Below are 18188 nucleotides of genomic sequence, written 5' to 3' on the forward strand. Positions count from 1 at the left end.
TCTAATCTTGAGACTACCAATGCATGGTGAGAAACTGCACCAAGGAAGGGACACAGCTGGGCAATCTGCCTAACATGGAAGAAGGCAGAACGGATCACAGATGCTACTTGAGATTCCATTGATAGTGCTGGGTTAAAAAAAATGCACAGAGTGTGAAGCCCATCCTTAGCAGAGAGAGTACCCCCCCCCAATGAGAAGGAGGCCCTCAATCTGCAGACACTTAGGGGCACCCACCCACAGGACTTCTGTCTTGTCTGGGTTCCACCTCAATCTACTGTCTCTCATCTACCCCAACATGATATCCAGGCAGCACTCAAGGGATGGGAAGACATCCTCTGCAGAGGGGTGGAAGGAGAGATAGAGCTGGGTGTCATCCACATATTGGTGACACAAAGCTCCAAGACCCCTGATGACCTCCCCCCAGCGGCCTCGTATAGATATTAAACAGCATTGGGGAGATGATTGACCCCTATGGGATTCCACAATTAAGAGTCCAAGAGAATGGACATCACCTCCCCAACCTGCACTCTCTGAGGGCGGTCCTCTAGAAAGGAGCAGAGCCAGGCTAAAGCCAACCACTGATTCCCAACCCAAGGAGCCTCCCCAGGAGGATACTGTATTGAAGACTGATGAGAATTTGAGGAGGACCAGCAAGGACATTTTGTCCCTTTCAGTCTCCCTCAGAAGGCCATCTTGCAGGGCAACCAATCTCATCTCCGTACCATGAAGTGGCCGGAAGCCAGACTGAAATGGATCAAGGGCATCAGTTTCCTCAAGGAGTGCCTGCAGCTGGGACCCATGCTTCCTTGCTGAGGACATTACTGAAGCTGCATGAGAAAGCACCATCCATCCCACATGTGGAACATATGGATTGCCCCATGGCTAGCAGTATACTAACCTATAGTCTGTTAGATGAGAAAGAGAAGAGCTTTCTGCAAAGCGGAATCTGCATTGCATTTGTCAGTCAAATGATAGCTAAGGAAACAGTAATTTCAATAATACAACTGTTCCTTGGAATCTCCTGTCTTCTGTGTACCGTGACCATTAATAAGAACTTGCCATTCTTTCTCCTCTCATGCAGATGGAATTAATTTCATTTAATTGCTTCATTCCAAGTCTGATGGCCTGCTATAAGGAAATGTACTGTAGGGCTTTGTGGAAAATTTAAAACAATTTGCTTTCACGAGCTTGCCTTTCATTTGGAACTCTTTGTGGTGGGAAAATAAAAATTGTTCTGACTTCAAATTGTACAACTGGTTAATACTGAACCTGTCTGTGTTTCCTTTATTGTTCCTATGACTCAGGGAAGAAAGTTGCTTTACTGGGAAGGTCATGGAAAAAAAAAACTTTTCTCCAAGGACTGGAGTTTTTCGTGAATATGGAAAAGAATTACCATTCCTTTATTTAGCTATGCAAAGGCTATCTCTCCCCAATGACTTGACACAGCCCCAGCCAACACCATCTATAATGAAAATCAATGGCACCAAGTCACTAAACAATTACTCCATCTTCTTTAAAAATGCACAAATCTAAAAAAAAAAAAGGAGCACACACATGGATTCAGTGACTGATTAATTTGCCATTTGTCTCAGAGCTTGCAAAAAAATGTGTAATTTTAGAAGTTCATCCCTTTTTGTGCCTTCCGAAGATGAACTAAGAATAAATGTGCAGGTGTTACCTGGAACCATGAACAACTTTGAGTAATGACTGGTTGACATATAGACATTATAGCTTTTTCTTCAAGTTAAGCAAGGTCTGTTCTCTAGACTTAATTTAATCTGGGTGCATATGGACAGAGCACCACATACACCTCTTAATATTTTTGTTTTTTAAAATAATAATAATAATATATTTTATCTTTGCAATGTTATTGTATAGAAACTTACATTTCTGCCTATGGAGTCATGCTATTGTAATACTTAATATGATTATTGAAATGCCTCTTGGTGATTGAGGAAGGGCTGCAATGGGAGCAAAGCTGTCATTGACAAATTTTGCACATCTACTAAACATAGCTTGGGGATCCAGTTCAGTAAATATGCTTAGATTATTACATTCCAGGGAACACTTGAACATTGTAATCATGTCTAATGAATGGCACATGGGTGTAGCCAATGTTTTTGACTTGACTTGCTGTTCCAGATACCAATGGAATACTAATAGACAGAGGGACTGTCTATGACAAAATGAGAAGTGGATGCACTGGATAAAGTGCAAAGATTGCTCTCAGTTTGAAGAGCATATCATCAGGAAGGCTTTAGGGATGATATGGCAGAAATTTCAAGCACAAACTTATGAAAAAATCCCAATGTGGGTAGCACCAATAGAAGCATTTTCATTTAAAACCTTGAACCAGAAAGGAAGGTTAACCACATATGAAAATCTGCTAACAAATGAATTGGAGATAAGGAACAAACAAGAGCTCGAAAAAATGGGTATAGCGGTGGACTGGTGGTCAATGGCAAAATTAGAATCAAGATATAAAAAAGACAGGGCTGTGGGTTTTTTTAAGGGCAAAGTTCAGGTGGACAGACTGTGGTTATATACAGATGAAGCAATAATTAAGAAAATGTATACCTATTTATTAGAATATGAATTAGAAGATGAAAGGGTGAAAGAAACAATGATAAAATGGGCAAAAAATTTTGGATACAATGTAGATCTTGATAATTGGACAATGATGTGGAAAGAAAGCAATAAGATTTTGAAACCAGCAAATTTAAGAGAAAATGTACTCAAAATGTTCTACCGATGGCACTATACACCCATAAGATTAGCAAAAATGTCAGAGGGTAACAGTAACATATGTTGGAAATGTAGGAAAAAGGTTGGAACTTATTACCATATGTGGTGGACATGTGAAAAGGTCAAAATCTATTGGACACAGGTATGGGACTTAGCAAAAGAAATTATACAGCAGAGATTAGAGCTGAAACCTGAAATGGCATTATTGAATGTCATTTCAGGTATAAATGATAATAAACTGAAGCATTGTCTTATGTATATATTCACAGCAGCTAGATTACTCTGGGCCCAGAAATGGAAAACAGAAGAGGTTCCGACGATGGAAGAGCTGTTAAAGAAACTATGGGACATGGCTGAGTTGGACACTCTATCAGAAGCACTGCGGGAACAGCCAAGAGACTATGTAAAACAAAGCTGGGGACTAATATATCTCTGGGCCCAGAAGAAGACTAAAGTTTAGGGTGAAATTTAGGATACATGTAGAAACTTATTAGTATATGCTATAAACAGAGGTAGGGAGAACAGAGGACTAATGAGGCTGGAATCTCTGACTCCAAGGGGGGGGGAACTTTAGATAGAGGGATAATTTAGGTTTGTTTGTTTTTTCTTTGCCATATGATTTTCTTTTTCTTCTTTTTTCTCATTTCTTTTCGTCTCTTCGTTTTGGTTTTCTTTTTCTTTTTTTGGTATCTTGTGGCTTTTTGTATGTTAAAAAACTTAATAAAATTTATTTTAAAAAAAAAAGAAAAAAAAAGATAAAGTGCAAAGACTGGAAAAATTACTTTTGTAAACTTTTTTTTTGGATTATGACACTAACAGGTAATTCTACAGTAGAACTTTTTCAAAAGACTGATACAATGTCAGAGAATACTACATGGTAACACAGATGGACTGGGCTTGCATCTGGTTTTACACAGGAAATAAGTAAAGTATGTGCATTCAGATTCAAAAATATCCAGATTCAGATTCAAAAATGTTTACCGAATAATACAATATTTGGATACTTCTGAATATATCCAAATTTAAATTTGATAGTTCCAAATACCTCTAATAATAATTCTTAATATTCAGAGTACCCATTACCCCTATAAAATAGAAAGCAAAAGTTTAGGTTTCTGCTTCCTAAAGGAAGAAGTAAGGGTGAAACCTATTTCTCAGGCACCCTGGAGTGATTTCTTGAGAAATGAAACTTAAAAGACACTCTGGCACCAATGTTAGTGGGGGCAGAGAACTCAGTGCCTCCTCACTGAAGTCCCCATTAGTTTCCCAAGGGAGGGAAACTTGGCTGACAACAAACCTGCAAATGATGTCTGTCTGAACCAATGAAATCTAGAAGCAGGCACAGAAATCACTGGAAGGGTTTCTGTTCTGCTGTAGCAGAATCAGATACACTGGGGTCTTGACTTGAGAACTTAATCCGTATTGGAAGGCGGTTCTCAAGTCAAAAAGTTCTCAAGTCAAATCTGCATTTCCCATAGGAATGCATTGAAAACCATTTGATCCGTATCTGCTCTTTTCCGTCCATAGAAACTAATGGGAAGCTGCTATTCTGCCTTCAACCACTAGAGGGGGATATTGTGTTTCTTTTTTTCTTAGGTCAAGAAAGGTTCAGGGAAGGCAGGGAAAATACAGTCCAGGCAGTACCAGGCAGTCCGAAGACTGTCTCCCAATCCACTCTCTAAACGCTGGGAGGAGTGAGGAATCAGACAGGCACCCTTTTCACTGGCCAAGAGTTAACTGAAAGTTCAAATTTTGCACTTTCCCTGCCTCCCACCTGGGTTTTTTTCAGTTCTTAACTCAAATCTAAGTATGTAAGTCAAGTCAATATTTTCCTATGAGAGTGGTTCTTAAGTCAAAATGTTCTTAACTCGAGCCGTTCTTAAGTCAAGACCCCACTGTACTATTCTCCCTTGGATAGAGTCTGCAGGAAGTATAGTGGTACAGCACCATTCTTGCAGCCTTCATCAAGTGCCACTGCAGCAGCTTCTACTGAGAGGAGCAGGGGAGAGAAAGGGAAAAGAGAGGGAAAAGAAAGCCTCCTGAAGACTTAGCACAAGGCCTTGTTGCTGGCAAATGAAGTGAGTACTGAGGGAGAAAGTGGATCCCTTATTGTGAAGTCTAAGGGTAATCAGAGGGCAGAGGTTGAGCCACCAGCCCAGGGAAGCAGGGAGGTAGATGGGCCAATAATTAGAAGTGGGAGGTAGGAAATGCCAGGCCCATATCTCAAGAAGAATTCCCAGGCTACCCTGGAGGATCCTGGAAGCATTCAGGAAAGGCCTTCTGCAAATGTTTACTCCTCACCTAGACTTACTCCATGCCTAGGGGAGATGACAGCCCTGGATGACCAACCATTCTCTATAGTGGAGAAGGCTGGCTTCCATAGGTTTGTGACAGAACTGGCACCCCATTATAAATTGCCATTTCAAACTACCCGTACCCTCACAATGGTGGTGCCAGGTTTATATTGCGGTGTCAGCAGCAGTTGGCCAGAGCACAAATGGTACATTTTACAAGTAACATCTGGAGCAGCCAGGGTGCAAAATATGTCTATCTTTCCTTGACAGGGCACTGGCAGGAGATGGAGGCATCAGGCGTAAGGCAATACGCAAAGGCAGGACAGAGGTGGGCCCTGCTGAATGTGGCTGTGATGAAGGGAAGCCACACAGCTCACAACATTCAAGAAGCTCTGAAGGACATGCTGCAGCAGTGGAATCTAGCTACAGAAAGGCAAGGTCTGTTTGCCACAGACAAGGGGACAAACATGGTGGCAGCACCTCAGGCTTGGAAGGTGGAAGGGGTGCAGCCCACACTCTCATCCTAACAGTTTGAGGTGCTTTGTGGGGTATGGGAGACATGTGCATACATGCACTTTCTGTGTTCTCTTGTTGAATCAGAATTGTACAGGTATGATTGTGAACCAATATGCTGACAAATTGTGGAAAGATAAATATTGTTTATTGGGAGGGGACTTACAACTTTAGAGATGAATGAATCTGGCAGTGTTTGCTTCACCACTGCAATGTGTCCCAGAGGTGAAGTTCTTACCCTTTGCCCCTGCACAGTCTCAGCCAGTTCCAAGCCCTGTGGAGTTGACTTCACTGGGGCTTGCGAGTCTCTCTGGTCTACTTTAGTGGCAGCCTCCACAGGGGTCCAAATTGGATGCCTGAAGGAGAAACAGTATGAAAACCTGCAATGAGGACAAGACACAGGGCTCAGAGGTGGAAGCAGTTGCTGCTGGAGGTTCTGAACGTTCTGCTGCTTTCTTCTTCAGTGTTGCTGCTGGCTCCCTTGGCCCTGTTAAGGGTGGCAGTGGTGGTCCCGGCATTGGAATGTACAGCGTCCACTACAGTAGGGTACCTCTGATGCATATCTGTCCAGGGATACTCATGTTATATATAATCCCAGTCACCCTTCAGCCTTGGGACCTCCTCCCAATGCCTTAGGAGGCATTCACGCATCCCCTGCCCAATGACATTCAGGCACTCCCTGCCAACTGGCTCTTCCACTCTGAAGCACCACTGGATTGCTTCTTGATATGAACAAAGAAGAAGAATCTGAAACAAAGTGGTTACATTCGTTTTGTGACATATTATTTAGATGAAATCCTTTTGCATTCCATGTAACTAAATCCGATTGAATTGTTAGCCCCAGTTTAAATAAACCCACTGACTCAATGGGGCTTTACATAAATATCCACTCAACTCGTAACATCAATTCCATGGGCCTTCTCCAGTTGGGATTTACAACTTGATTTAACCCAGGTAAACCTAAAATAGGAAAAACCTATAAAGAAGGATATGCTGAAAATGTAATGCAAGTAAAATGATTGATTCTTTCGCCCACTATCAAAAATCATTTATAAAACGTATTTTCATCATGTCACCTAATAGCGAATGTTACCAATTCAGAAATCCAAAACAAAATGTTTAAATTCTTTGTTTGTGTGACCTGCTGTCGTGTCATGTTCTTCTAGTGGCAAGAATCAATAGTGGATTATAGGCATTATCTCAGAAGCCAAAGATCACAGTCAATACAAGTGGGTAGGGGAGAAATTAAATGAGGCACAGTGGTAACCTAGACCCAGTGCTTACATTCTTAAAAAAATGAGCTCCTTGGGTTCAGCTGTTTGAAGACCATTGTTCAACGAGGAAGCTCTTCCCTGTAGCTCAGGATATATGTGTGGTGTTTGTGGTTACTCAAAGGTTTGAAACTGTAAACTCAAAAGCAATCTATCATATGTTTGTTATGTCCTACAGTAAAGGTATAGGATCTACCTTATAGATGGCATTTAAGACAGATATAACACACCCATCCAACAGATGGGGCAGTCCTGCATTGGAGACCAAGAACATTATTGGCAATGCATCCCTGCAATAAATTCCACATTATACATATTAGAATAATTATTTCCCTAGATCTGGTGCTGAGGCTAAGGTTTTCCTTAAAAGTATTCATTAAAAGCAGAGACAAAGAAGCAGAAAAAGCAGAGACAAAGAAGCTGTTATGCTCGATAGTGCCTTTTTTGATACAAAGGTAGGGACATAATAAATAAAATAAAATAATATGTGCTCTGCAAATAGTCACATGCAGATGGAGACAGGAGGAGTCAATGTGCTCAGTCCTTTCTTTGCAAGTAGAAACAACATACACTTCAAATGCCTGAAAGGGACTACAGTTCTGGAATTTTGCAACTACAGAAACCAGACCAGGGTTTTGACTATTACTACAAATAGTTACTCTAATCTTTTCTGTGTTTCTCTGCATTACACTCTGCTAACTAAAGGAACAACCAAATTTCTAGAAACCTTTTTTACAAAAAAAAAAAAAAATCTCCAGCACAAGCATGGACACAGAAATATTCGAGGAGTTTAATAAGAATGCAAGTTAGTTGAAGGAAAGGCTGAAATAGCTGAATGTCAGTTTGATGATAACATTGTGCAGAGAGTCTAGTATTCTGGACTAAGCACAATGGAATTACTCATGCAATTTCTATGTGCCCTTTACATCCAAAATTAAATGTATCAATTTGAGAAAGAAGGAGGAGGCTTTCCTGCTCTCCTCTATATAGAAACTGCTCCAGGCACCTTAAAATACTAAATGGGAGGGTCAAAGGATGTGGGACAGTGGGAAAGGGGGAATCCTCAAACTAGGTGGGTGAACCCTGTTTTTTCCAGTGTAATGCAGATCTTAGAACCAATCCAACAGATTTTGACTATTGCCAGACCATCTGTATTATTCCCCATACAAATACTGTATTGTGTATTGTATCTAGCTTTATTATAGCTGGGCAGCATTCATTTAACATGGTTATGGTTGAAATTAATTTAAATTCAAGACACTACATTCAAGGTGCTTTTACCTGTTGTTTTCTATGCATTAAATAATGGATGTGCCCAAAACTGTCTTTCATTTCCTTACTATGGATTTGTATTTTCTTTTTAAAAATAAAATACAGAGTCATTATTGCTGCTTCATATCTATGCGGTGGTTAGGATTACCGTCTAAATCATACAGGGGTAACTGTGTTCCGATTGTCATGATCCATCATTCCAATATACAGGCCTACTCTATAATGGTATCGTAGGAGTAATCCAATAAAATAAGTACATTCTAGAACTAAAGCCAAGCCGTTGCAGTTTTTGAGTCAGTGTAAGAATATTTATTGTACATGCTGAGGGCTTTGTGAACTTGCCACCATTCAAAGGCTACACACTGCTTATTCCAGAGGGAGGCATCTAGCTGTAATGGATCGACAAAAGAAAGGAGAATTAGCTATAAGCAGGGAGAGAGAGAGAAAGGTGAAATTTGCATGAGAGCTTAGCCCCTGTATTAAAGCAGCCTTCCCCAGTGTACTGGCCTCCAGGTATGTTTGACTACAAACCCCATCATACACTTCAAGAAAAAAAACCTCAAAACAGCATTTACAGGTTATTTTCTTCCAAAATGAGCATTTAAAAATTATTTTTTAAAAAAATGCTGAAAATCACATTGCAGGATTGGATGAGATTCAAAATCTGGTGACCAGTTTTTGTCAGAATTTCCTGCACATTGATTCATCCCAAAGCCTTAACTCCTACTCCTGCCACTCCATCTGATCCATTCACTCACTCAAGGAAAGGTATAACAGAGTGGATGTCTGAAGGATGAGTAAGAAAGTTGGCCATGAGTCTTTTGACTCAGATTTTGATGAATGCCAAAGAGAAATTCAGGGGCATATAAAACATACCTTTATTTTTAGCATCTTAGAGTCCCCCCACCCCACCCCGAGAATTATACAGATGATTTCTTTCTCATTGAAGGCACAGGGCTCTTCCACATGCAGTTTTCCCCTCTAAATGGATCTAATCAGTCCCCACCCATGATAAATACTTTGATTGTCAGTTTCAGAAGTTGTTCCAGATCGGAGATGCAAAGGTTACACCTTGTGCTTTGTGCCTCTAATTTTGCTTGCCCTCTGAGGTGAAGCAATAACACATACCACACATCTTGCTTGCTCATTTGGACAGTTTTGATGCAAGTCCTGATAAGTCTCATCCTTACTCACAATGAACAGAGATGAACCAAGATGAGGTTTTCTCCACCTGGAACAGCCGTCAGTTTTATCTGTGTCAGAGGGAATCCCCAAATGCTGGTGGGTCCACAGTGTCATAGAGACATGTCATTACATCTGGTAGCGATTATGACATTTTAAAAGAGTTCTGGAATCATTGGATCTTTGAATTATTATAAGACCTCCATAGACACATTGTAATGGTGTCTGGAACTGGGTTTTCCTATCACTTTTTAATTAATTGCCATGTAAATCTGCAATAGAACAGTGAACATCCTTCTTTGGCAGCTCCCAAAACAGAAATCACAGAAATAGAAGGAAGACAAAACAATAATAATAATAACTGGTGATCTAGTGTCTGTCAAGGAGCATTAATGAATAAATTTCTGAAGGAAAATAGAACATGTAAGACACACACACTTACTTGAAATTTAGTTTTGTTTTATTCTGATGTAAGCATTCTTATTTCATATGTAAGCAGTGAAGGATATAGCTTCCTCCTTTGCTGACTCATGGGAGGGCACTCTAGGGCAGTGATGCTCAACCTTGGGTAACCCAAGTCTTCTTGGTTAACACAGTTGGTGGCCAAGGCTTCTGGGAATTGCAGTCCAAGAACACCTGCATTATCCGAAGTTGGGAACCACAGGTGGTTGGAACCATTGCCAGTCCAGTGGTTATGAGCTATCAGTTGCTGATTCATAAGCTTTACAAGTTTTTTGTTCAGTTTGTTTCCCAAAGTACTTACCCAAGGTTCACAGATGGATGTCCTCAGACCTCTGGAGGCTGCCCACCTTTACCCTATATTATGACTTTGCATAAATACATTCCATAGATATGCTGTTATATTTCAAGTAAGGTCAAAAAAGGTTATGCTAGATCCATTCATTTAAAATTGTTCCTCTGAAATTAAACATGTTGGGGACGGAGGACAGGGAGTGCCTCATGGATTAAATATCCTTGCATTTGTTTGATTTTGTGTTTATCAGCATTGCCAGTTCCACAACATGTCTAAGCTTAAACTGTTCACTTATTTCAATAATAAAACTTTTAAAAAATGGTTGCCAAATGTTGAATTTCCTTCAGGTTTTTCTCTCATTTCTGATATCAGTGAGCTCTGCTGGTAGTGTTTCTGGGCTCAAAAATGTGTGAGATAAAATCTGCAGGTCAGGTACAAGCAAATGTCTTTGTGGAGTTACTGGACAAAGCCGTGATTGCTTTGGGTGTGATCCATTTTAACCAGTGAATTGGCAAGGAATCAATGACCTTCTGGAGAGAAGGGCATGGCCAACAAGTGGCTGGGTATGTGTGAGCATTTGAACGCTTAGACTCTACACAGTTTTCTAAAAGCATGTGAAAAAAAGGGAAAGTTTATTAATGGGTGTGTACATGTTTAAGCTCTTTCTGCAAGATGAGAATTCGGAAAAGTTATTTTGGGGTTACTTGCCCCAGAATCCTCCAGAGCATTGCTGTGCTAGCTGAGATTCTGGGAGCTGTTGCTGAAGAAGTAGCTTTTCAAACTTCTGTGTAAGTTGCTCAGTTTTGATGGTGGATTTCAAACTAATAGAAGGAATCTTCAGACAGCCTCACAGGGTTCGGAGCACCAGTCCCAGTGAGACCAAAGCTTTCTATAATACATAAATGAGCCATTTGCCAAACCTGGTGCTAAGAGCCCTTAATTGCTCTGGCCCAGAATGCACGAGGCTCAAAGGGTCCTGTTGCACCGAAGGCCATCACTTTAGTGTGAGGGTCATGGGGTTAAGCTTGTTCAGTCTGTACCATGCAAGGATTTGCACCTACCTAAGTGGGTAGTAATAATGATTCTCAAAACTCTTATTTGATATTCAGCAATGGCTTGAAGAGGATAGACTTCACTGTTTCCTCCTGAGCCCATTTTTCTGAAAATGCCTGTTATAGTAGCTGTCTGGAATCACAGAATCATAAATAATTGAGTTGGAAGGGGCCTATAAGACCATCAAGTCCAACCCCTTGCCCAAGGCAGGAATCCAAATCAAAGCAGAGCTGAAAAATGGTTACCCAGTTTACTCTTGAATGCCTCCAGAAGTGGCAAGGATTCTCCGAAGGGAATTCTCTCAGCTGGTGGAACTAAATATTTTTATTTATTTATTTATTTGATTTATACCCTGTCTATCTGGCCTACTCAACCACAAATATGAAAAAAGGTTCCTTTTTAAGTTGTTTTGTCCTTCAATGTTGCCTTTCAGATCAAACTACCTCTGAATTTGGTTCCAGACATTGGGCAAAACTATTTGCTCCCTCCATCTCCACAAATATGTTGTGCATCCTTAATTATAGCTGTTGTGGGCAGATATATCAAGAGTGTCCATATTTAAAATGGCAAGGAACGACATATTATTATTTTTTAATACCTGGATTTTACTTGATAGGACTTGCATTTCAAGGGTTTCTTTCAACAGGACAGTTTTTGATCTGGAAAAAGTCTCATCCTCACAACGACACTAAAGCAGTTTTATTTTTAATGCCTTGGTAGAAATTACAGTATCTGCAAATCTCCATTTATGTGCTCTCATTGAAAATAACAGCTCTTCTTGAGACACTGTTATTTAAAATAGTTCAGTATGCGGGTGGAAGCCAATAAAAACAGAACTATTTTTCATTGCCGTGCTGACATGATATAATTTGGGGAGGGGGTACTGCTTAGTGCTGATGCAACATTAATTTGGCATTAATATGAAATAATGCTGGCTCCATTTCCTTTACCATGAAATCACTATTCATATGGTGAAATGAAACCATTCCTGTTAATGAATAATGGTGAGGTGCTGGGCCTTGCAAACACGCTCTTTCAACTATCCTGCCAGATGTGTTAGTGCAACTATTTTGTCAGCAAGCTCCTTGATATGACAGCAATTTCTTTTCAATAAGAGTCATTGTAGTCCATTGTGATTTACATGTTATTACACAGTCATCCTCTGACTCAAGAGCACACAACTCACAGTGTATTGAAGCATGTTGGGTTTGTTTAGTGAGCAGGGTGTTGGGTTAGATGGCCTACACGGTATCTTGCTGAGACTCATTATCCAATAATTTCAGTGGTGTTTGACATATATATATGAATACACCCATACACATTAATCATGTTCTGTCTGACTGAAGGCAAGCCATGCTGCTTGCACCATAAGCACAATACTTATGGAGGACAATATTCTGAAGAAGCAGTTTGGCAGTTTCATGGCTATGAAGGAGGCTAGCTCATTGGAAAGAGTAGAGCAGCCCTTTCAATCTCTCTTCCAGACTACAACTCCCTGTTTCAAAGAGTATCAATTGCAAATCTATATTTTAGTTAGGGGAATCTGCCACCTACAGATTAAAGATGGTACCACAATCTTTTAGTTTAGGACTGTTATGTTTCTGAGGAATTTCAGAGCCCCCCCCCCAAATTCTTTGGAAATGACAGATTTTATGGGAAATGGTTCAGTGTTGCCTATGTCCTCACTGTGTTGTTTAAAGAACATATAACACTAAGAGATTAACATTCAGCAGAGTTTGAATACAACACATTACAATTTGTCCTTTTTATAAGTCCTTTCTACTCTTGTGAGTGCAAGCATCAATAACAGTCATATGGAAATAATTTTTTTTCTAGGTAGGCAATTCTTTCATTGCTTGTGTGTGTGTGTGTGTGTGTGTGTGTGTGTTAGCACTATTGCTCATCTTTAATTATTTAAGGTGGTCAGAATATGTGTGTTCCATTTTATTTCTAATTTGACAATAATGACCCAGCACCACTCAGCAGCATGAGTGGGAAGGCAGCTGCCAACATTTCCCGGAATGCTTAGAGCATGCCTTTGCTCTGCTAATGGCAATCCAGGAGACTATGACCAGCTCCTTCCCTCACTTCCCAGACTGTGTAGCTCTTTGAGGGGGGGGGGGGAGAATAGGATCTCACTCTACTCTGAAGATTGCAGAATCCTATTTTCAAGTCAAAAATAAAATAAAACACAGAGATATTCTCTCTGCCTGAACTATTTAAACATAAACAACAATGGTAAATTAACAAATAATGCAACAGCAACATGATGAGCTGCTTCTGAAACCATAGTAATAGTGACATGCATTGTGAGGTAGGCAATGCATAACACAATGGCTGAAATCCTGTTGCTTAGCATAATAAGTTGCACTAGCCTAGGTCCACTGAATGAGTAGGGATTTGGTGAGTCAACTCTTCTGTAGGTTCCATTGAGTCCAATGGGTCCAATCTAGTTGCTCATTACTACACTAAGCAACAGGATTTCAGCCAATGAGTCACTTTTGAAATATAACATTGCAGATTATGGATTTTAGTTATTGTTAGTGTTGTCCTCCATGAATGAACAAACTGCTTCATTTGAAAGACTACACACAAAGGTTACTGGAGCAAGATGTCTTGCTGTTGTTGTTTTGCATTGTGCCTGAATCCGAATGTTTTGATTAACAGATATTTCCAATTCAACTGAGCCACATTTTGCATCAACAACACTAGGCACAGAAGCCCCTATTATACTGACAGTAAACCATTGGCATTGATAAAGCAGCCATTCTCTGGCTCTACTTGACATGTGTAGGCTGCAACAGCATGAGAAATTGCCAAGTGGCAGATCAGCCTATTCTGGCCATAAAAAAACTGGGAAGGTGGTGAATGAGAAATGCTGCTGTGATTGATTCCAACATTCAAAAGAAAGAGAGGAATGAATTGCACCTACTTTTTAAAAAGAAAATGAGATTCACCGAAGGCTATCGGGAACATTTGAAAAAACGGGTAACACATCAATCTTGAGGAAAAGCTAGTTGTGAATCTGGATTCTCATGCAGAGACAAGTGCTATACCTCTGAATACTAGCTGCGGAACTTCAGGACTGGAAAAAAGTGACTAGCCCTAACTCCATGGTTTTAACTTGCAAACATAGCTTCGGCTTTGCAGGTTACAGCCAAGGAAAGATGGCCACTTATTCTTTTGCAGTAATGTATGAAGGCATGCAAAATGTTAAAATGTTTACCAAAAGATTTCCAGAAATGGTGGAAAATGGAGGCCTAACTCTTATGTAACCAAGATGATTTGGGGCCTTTCACAGAATATCACATACTTGAGTTTTCTTCCCAACATAATAATGGTAGTGTTTGTAATCCACAGACCTTATAACCATAATTTTCCATTTTGGGAGTTCCATCTATCTTGTAGACACCACAGTGATAAGCACCTGTGAAAAATACCTAAAATTGAAAGACTTTGACACTTGGCTAGGCCTAGCTCTGCCCAAGCTTCCTGCTCAGAAAGAAGGTTCCCAGCTAGGAGCTGGACAAGAACAGAAAGCTTGAGTGAACCTAGCTAGGCCTAGCTGAAAGCCTTCAAACGTTGGCCTTTCTCCCAGGTGCAACCTTTATAAATATCTGTATGGGGTTTGTAAGGTAAAATTCCTAGAATGGAGATTTATCATATTTGTAGTCCAGAAATCATTGCCTCATAGTCAAGAGCTGATTGATTAAGAAGGACCCTAGCCAGAATGGCATAGTTCTGATTCTGAAACATTATAGAGGCAACATGTTGCCCGCACAATGAAGCAGCATAGGAAGACAGTCTACCCTAGGCTTATAAGGACTAGTCACCTTGGATGCTCAGGCAAAAACACTTGAGGAAAATGTAATTGAAATCCACACAAGTGTGTTTTTGAAGTAAATTGCACTGGATTCAGTGAGGCTTGCTCTGAAAATCACACATAGAACAGAAACCTAAATCGGTTAACAGTCTTTTTTTAGGCCTTTGGGGATAATATGGTGGGAGATATACATTTTCTTTCTGCAAACCTTCTCCTTTCTTTTCTTTTCCTTAAAAGAAGTGGAGTTAAACTCCATCCTCTATTCTGATTGATTCCCCAAGCACCCAGGATTAGCCTATTTTTATTTTTAATAAAGATTTGGGTATAATGGGATTTATCTTAAGGCACACAATGTGTTTTCAGTCAAAAGCGGTTTAATAAGGTGAATGATGCAAGTTATGGGTAGATGTTCCATATATAACACAGGCTAATTTTCTTCCATACATGAAAAATGTTTTACTGTACATTATTTTTCCTTTAGACTCAATACATTTAGCCTTTTATGGCCAATTTTACCTGCACTGAAGAGAAAAAGATTCCAAAATGAAGGGAAAAAGTAATATTGCTGTCTGCTTTGGTTTTCTTTACTTTTCATTGTTATGACATTATACAGAAGAATGATATGTATGAGGTGATATGACAAGTACAGACTTTGTGTCTGAGTGAGTGACAGGATTATAATGTCTGTTTATAAAGCTGGCAAGTGGTACAAAGCGTAGACATGAAAGCAAAGGCAAACTATATGAACCTAATACTTCTGAGCTTAGACGGCTCCATCAGAAGGAATAAAAATAATATTTCATCTTCAAATATTCACTGCTTATTTTGAGTCACAGAACAAGAGACATATTTATACCCATCAGCTTACCTTCTGGTTTTGTTAATGTACTGAGACTTTTCACTATAAAGTAAATCTTTTTTTTTAAAGGAGAACAGGTGTATTTCACTACATACATTTATGATACAAACTGAAATCTTCTTTTAAAGGAGCTTTGTTCATTTCTCTTTGTACGTTAATTTCTCTAGCCCTTCTCAGGCATGATTGTTTACATACAAATCTGAATTTTGTGAATTTTGGTGAATTAGGATGAAAAACTAATTGAAATGAAATTCTCACCCCTACCTGGTCCATTGCTTGTCCATTCACTTTGGCCTCTACAATAGAGGGCTACTGTCTGAAAGGCAAAGTCCCTCCTAACGGCTGAGACATTCCATGTGATTTGGAGTGCACAGAAATCCATCTAGAAGACCAAGACTATAGAGAGAAAATAATTCCATTGAACGTGATGGTCTCTGCAAAAGTAGCCTCTTTCTACTTTTTGAGACCCCACAGCTTTCAGAGAAAGAGTTCATACAAAACAGATAGATACTGTATGTATTTATTTATTTATCTATCACACAAAACAAGACATACATTTCAAAATGCAGATAGCTAAAATGTGCTCAGCAGAAAAGAATATTTGCAGGTATGCTTATGGGAGGGGGATGCATAAATGAGGATGCCTGTTGAGAAAAAATGTGTTAAAATGGGCTTTAATTTTCAGGGGAAAAAATCACAAAATATGAAAGGAGCAAAGGAAGGAAATACAAACGAGATTCAGAGAAATGCAACAAAAAAAACTGAACAGTTTTTAAATTCCTTTGAAATATGTTTCCAGCAGTATGTTATACAGGAGAAAGACTGATAGCTGTGGCTGAATATGTTCTGTTGTTTTGAGACGGACAGATATTCTCGTCTGCTTCACATTGTGCCACAAAGCAAAACATTTTCCCATCTTTCAAGAAAGGCAAAGAATGAGAACAAATCTATAAGAAATCACATGTGGAACCCCAAGAAGGTCAACCAGCTCTCTGAAAAAGTAATTAATGGCCTGACTTCAGAAACTCCAAGAACAGCACATAGTCAAAGATATGGTACATGAGTTCTGCAATTTTTGGACCATGACTTACTTTGGGGTTTATTGGGAGCAAGAGATCAGTATGATTGGTTATCCATAAAGGAGATACTATTGGAAGATCTGCCGAGCCTGTAAAGAGGACAATTTCTCCATCTAAATCTGTGAGACTCTACTCTGTATAGGAACATTGTTTCCTAGAGAAAAGAGATGAATGTATAGGAGTATAAGAAACTGCCTTATACAGTGGTACCTTGGTTTACGAACACCTCAGTTAATGTAATTTTCGGTTTATAAATGAAAATCCATTGAAAATAATCCCTCAGTTTATGAAATTTTTTTGCAATACGAAGCAAGTTTCCCCAGGATGCATGTGTTCCTATAGGAAACCACGTTTCAATCTGAATATTTCACAATACGAAACATCCTAGAGAATGCATTAAATTTGTAAACCGAGATACCACTGTAGTATGTTAGAAGATTGGTCCATCTGTGGCAGGGAAATGTTTTGGATTACAACTCTCATAAACCCTGGTTAAAGATCATGGAAGTTGTAGTTCTGCACATTTGGATAGCGCCAGGCTATCCCTGGACTACACTGACTGGCAGTAGCTCTTTGGGGTCTCACCCTGGGGCCTTTCTTAATTGTGGTTGGAGAGGAAAAGGAGAAAACGACAAAAAAAAAAAAACCTATATATTCTAACACTGCATATTCTGTCATTGCACTGTGCCATCCTTTCCCCTCCCAAATATACAGGACAGTCACCAGCAGCAGTCACAACAATCAGCCTGGAAATATTTTCCAAAAAAAATTAAAAATAAAATTTAGAAAATCCAAAGCCAGTTCTCTCGTGCAGTATTAGAGTAGTGTCAAAAATAGTTAACAAGTCAATTAAATCACCCTGGGTAAAATTATGCAGTGAGACTAAATAGCCTGAAACCTCTCTTTAGGCCAGCAAGAGTTTTGCTTAAGAAAGAACTGTATACATTTCCTTGATCTTACTTCACAAGGTATGCAGCACCAAAACACAGAAATCATTACTGTGACTTCATGCATTTTGTACCCTGGAGTCTCAAGAGAGGAGAAGGAACCATGCCATAAAATTTACTGAATAGAAAGTGAATGTCTTCTTTTACCTGACACTTCTCATAGGCTTCTTTCAGAAAATATAGATAAAGTGGCTTTTCAGAAATTCAGAAACCTCTTGAAAGATTAGGGCTAACTTCTGCTTATATTTCAGACAGTCATTATTGTTTCTATCAGTACAATTACTAAATGTATAAATCATACGTCAGAGTTTAAGGCATTAACTTTAAAAGTAATTGGTTATATTTCTAAGGCCAAAGTAGTCAGTTACCATTATAATTATATTTTATTTTATTAAA

At 39.4% G+C, this 18188-nt stretch overlaps 1 long non-coding RNA gene across 1 annotated transcript; it reads left to right on the plus strand.

Annotated features, from left to right (window-relative positions):
* Window positions 1–3543: 3543 nt before the first annotated feature.
* Window positions 3544–17626, plus strand: LOC144586548 (uncharacterized). Its single transcript, XR_013541424.1, has 2 exons — window positions 3544–4823; window positions 5310–17626. It is a non-coding gene; the product is annotated as an uncharacterized LOC144586548 (long non-coding RNA).
* Window positions 17627–18188: the final 562 nt, after the last annotated feature.

The sequence above is a fragment of the Pogona vitticeps genome, chromosome 2 (assembly GCF_051106095.1).
Source record: "Pogona vitticeps strain Pit_001003342236 chromosome 2, PviZW2.1, whole genome shotgun sequence".
NCBI classification, from domain to species: domain Eukaryota; kingdom Metazoa; phylum Chordata; class Lepidosauria; order Squamata; family Agamidae; genus Pogona; species Pogona vitticeps.